The 2,500-nt window shown below is 46.2% G+C and overlaps 7 non-coding genes and 5 pseudogenes across 7 annotated transcripts in view; all 12 read right to left on the bottom strand.

Annotated features, from left to right (window-relative positions):
* The window catches only part of LOC142153369 (5S ribosomal RNA), a 119-nt gene extending 83 nt beyond the window's left edge, over positions 1–36 (bottom strand). Inside the window, exon 1 of the ribosomal RNA XR_012691503.1 lies at positions 1–36. This exon is cut by the window's left edge and continues 83 nt beyond it. This is a non-coding gene — a ribosomal RNA (5S ribosomal RNA).
* A 239-nt stretch (positions 37–275) lies between these two features.
* On the bottom strand, positions 276–394 carry LOC142156420 (5S ribosomal RNA). The gene has a single exon (XR_012692486.1). It is a non-coding gene; the product is annotated as a 5S ribosomal RNA (ribosomal RNA).
* Positions 395–475: 81 nt separating this feature from the next.
* Positions 476–594, bottom strand: LOC142154657 (5S ribosomal RNA). The gene has a single exon (XR_012691656.1). It is a non-coding gene; the product is annotated as a 5S ribosomal RNA (ribosomal RNA).
* Positions 595–676: 82 nt separating this feature from the next.
* On the bottom strand, positions 677–795 carry LOC142155353 (5S ribosomal RNA). The gene has a single exon (XR_012691725.1). It is a non-coding gene; the product is annotated as a 5S ribosomal RNA (ribosomal RNA).
* Positions 796–877: 82 nt separating this feature from the next.
* LOC142154447 (5S ribosomal RNA) lies at positions 878–996 on the bottom strand (annotated as a pseudogene).
* Positions 997–1,076: 80 nt separating this feature from the next.
* On the bottom strand, positions 1,077–1,195 carry LOC142155135 (5S ribosomal RNA). Its single transcript, XR_012691702.1, has one exon. It is a non-coding gene; the product is annotated as a 5S ribosomal RNA (ribosomal RNA).
* An 82-nt stretch (positions 1,196–1,277) lies between these two features.
* Positions 1,278–1,396, bottom strand: LOC142153785 (5S ribosomal RNA; annotated as a pseudogene).
* An 81-nt stretch (positions 1,397–1,477) lies between these two features.
* LOC142153351 (5S ribosomal RNA) lies at positions 1,478–1,596 on the bottom strand. Its single transcript, XR_012691486.1, has one exon. It is a non-coding gene; the product is annotated as a 5S ribosomal RNA (ribosomal RNA).
* Positions 1,597–1,677: 81 nt separating this feature from the next.
* LOC142154204 (5S ribosomal RNA) lies at positions 1,678–1,796 on the bottom strand (annotated as a pseudogene).
* A 241-nt stretch (positions 1,797–2,037) lies between these two features.
* Positions 2,038–2,156, bottom strand: LOC142154548 (5S ribosomal RNA; annotated as a pseudogene).
* Positions 2,157–2,236: 80 nt separating this feature from the next.
* Positions 2,237–2,355, bottom strand: LOC142155613 (5S ribosomal RNA; annotated as a pseudogene).
* Positions 2,356–2,437: 82 nt separating this feature from the next.
* LOC142154378 (5S ribosomal RNA) overlaps positions 2,438–2,500 on the bottom strand; it is a 119-nt gene continuing 56 nt past the window's right edge. The window contains exon 1 of the ribosomal RNA XR_012691628.1: positions 2,438–2,500. This exon is cut by the window's right edge and continues 56 nt beyond it. This is a non-coding gene — a ribosomal RNA (5S ribosomal RNA).

Here is a 2,500-nt window from a genome sequence, read left to right as displayed (position 1 = left end):
GAGATTGGGCTTGTCCAGGGTGGTGTGGCTGTAGGTATTGGTTTCCTAATGACCTACATCACTTATACATTTTAATACCAGCACTGAAGGAAGCCAGAACAAGAGAGAAAAAAAAAAGTACTAACCAGGCCCGGACCTGCTTAGCTTTCAAGATCAGATGAGATTGGGAATGTTCAGGGTGGTGTGGCTGTAGGTATTGGTTTCCTATTGACCTACATCTCTTATACATCTCAAAACCAGCATTGAAGGAGGCCGGAACAAGAGAGAAAAAAAGAAGCCTACAGCATCTGGTATTTCCAGGTGGTCTCCCAACGAAGTACTAACCAGACCCAGCCCTGCTTAGCTTCCAAGATCAGATGAGATTGGGCTTGTTCAGGGTGGTGTGGCTGTAGGTATTGTTTTCCTATTGACCTACATCTCTTATACATCTAGAAACCAGCATTGAAGGAAGCCGGAACAAGAGAGAAGAAAAAAAGGCCTACAGCACCTGGAATTCCCAGGTGGTCTCCCATCCAAGTACTAACCATGCCCAGCCCTGCTTAGCTTCCAAGATCAGATGAGATTGGGCTTGTTCAGGGTGGTGTGGCTGTAGGTATTGTTTTTCTATTGACCTACATCTCTTATACATCTAAAAACAAGCATTGAAGGAAGCCGAAACAAGAGAGAAAAAAAAAAAAGCCTACAGCACCTGGTATTCCCAGGTGGTCTCCCATCCAAGTACTAACCAGGCCCGGCACTGCTTAGCTTCCAAGATCAGATGAGATTGGGCTTGTCCAGGGTGGTGTGGCTGTAGGTATTGGCTTCCTAATGCCCTACATCACTTATACATTTTAAAACCAGCATTGAAGGAAGCCAGAACAAGAGAGAAAAAAAAAAGGGCCTACAGCACCTGGTATTCCCAGGTGGTCTCGCATCCAAGTACTAACCAGGCCCGGCTCTGCTTAGCTTCCACGATCAGACGAGATTGGGCTTGTTCAGGGTGGTGTGGCTGTAGGTATTGGTTTCCTATTGACCTACATCTCTTATACATCTCAAAACCAGCATTGAAGGAGGCCGGAACAAGAGAGAAAAAAAAAAGCCTACAGCACCTGGTATTTCCAGGTGGTCTCCCATCCAAGTACTAACCAGGCCCAGCCCTGCTTAGCTTCCAAGATCAGACGAGATTGGGCTTGTTCAGGGTGGTGTGGCTGTAGGTAATGGTTTCCTATTGACCTACATCTCTTATACATCTCAAAACCAGCATTGAAGGAATTCGGAACAAGAGAGAAAAAAAAAAGGGCCTACAGCACCTGGTATTCCCAGGTGGTCTCGCATCCAAGTACTAACCAGGCCCGGCTCTGCTTAGCTTCCAAGATCAGACGAGATTGGGCTTGTTCAGGGTGGTGTGGCTGTAGGTATTGGTTTCTTATTGACCTACATCTCTTATACATCTAAAAACCAGCATTGAAGGAAGCCGGAACAAGAGAAAAAAAAAAAAGGCCTACAGCACCTGGTATTCTCAGGTGGTCTCCCATCCAAGTACTAACCAGGCCCGTCCCTGCTTAGCTTCCAAGATCAGAGGAGATTGGGCTTGTTCAGGGTGGTGCGGCTGTAGGTATTGTTTTCCCATTGACCTACATCTCTTATACATCTAAAAACCAGCATTGAAGGAAGCCGGAACAAGAGAGAAAAAAAAAAAGCCTACAGCACCTGGTATTCCCAGGTGGTCTCCCATCCAAGTACTAACTAGGGCTGGCCCTGCTTAGCTTCCAAGATCAGACGAGATTGGGCTTGTTCAGGGTGGTGTGGCTGTAGGTATTGGTTTCCTAATGACCTACATCACTTATACATCTCAAAACCAGCATTGAAGGAAGCCAGAACAAGAGAGAAAAAAAAAAGTACTAACCAGGCCCGCACCTGCTTAGCTTTCAAGATCAGACGAGATTGGGCTTGTTCAGGGTGGTGTTTCTGTAGGTATTGGTCCCCTATTGACCTACATCTCTTATACATCTCAAAACCAGCATTGAAGGAAGTCGGAACAAGAGAGAAAAAAAGAAATGCCTACAGCACCTGGTATTCCCAGGTGGTCTCGCATCCAAGTACTAACCAGGCCCGGCTCTGCTTAGCTTCCAAGATCAGATGAGATTGGGCTTGTTCAGGGTGTTGTGACTGTAGGATTTGGTTTTCTAATGACCTACATCACTTATACATCTGAAAACCAGCATTGAAGGAAGCCGGATCAAAAGAGAAAAAAAAAGGCCTACAGCACCTGGTATTCCCAGGTGGTCTCCCATCCATGTACTAACTAGGCCTGGCGCGGCTTATCTTTCAAGATCAGACGAGATTGTGCTTGTTCAAGGTGGAGTGGCTGTAGGTATTAGTTTCCTATTGACCTACATCTCTTATACATCTCAACACCAGCATTGAAGGAAGCCAGAACAAGAGAGAAAAAAAAAAAGGCCTACAGCACGTGGTATTCCCAGGTGGTCACCCATCCAAGTACTAACCAGGCCCAGCCCTG

Source organism: Mixophyes fleayi, chromosome 4, assembly GCF_038048845.1.
Source record: "Mixophyes fleayi isolate aMixFle1 chromosome 4, aMixFle1.hap1, whole genome shotgun sequence".
Taxonomy (NCBI): domain Eukaryota; kingdom Metazoa; phylum Chordata; class Amphibia; order Anura; family Limnodynastidae; genus Mixophyes; species Mixophyes fleayi.
The sequence above is the reverse complement of the archived record's forward strand: the minus strand, read 5'-3'. Positions and strand labels throughout refer to the sequence as shown.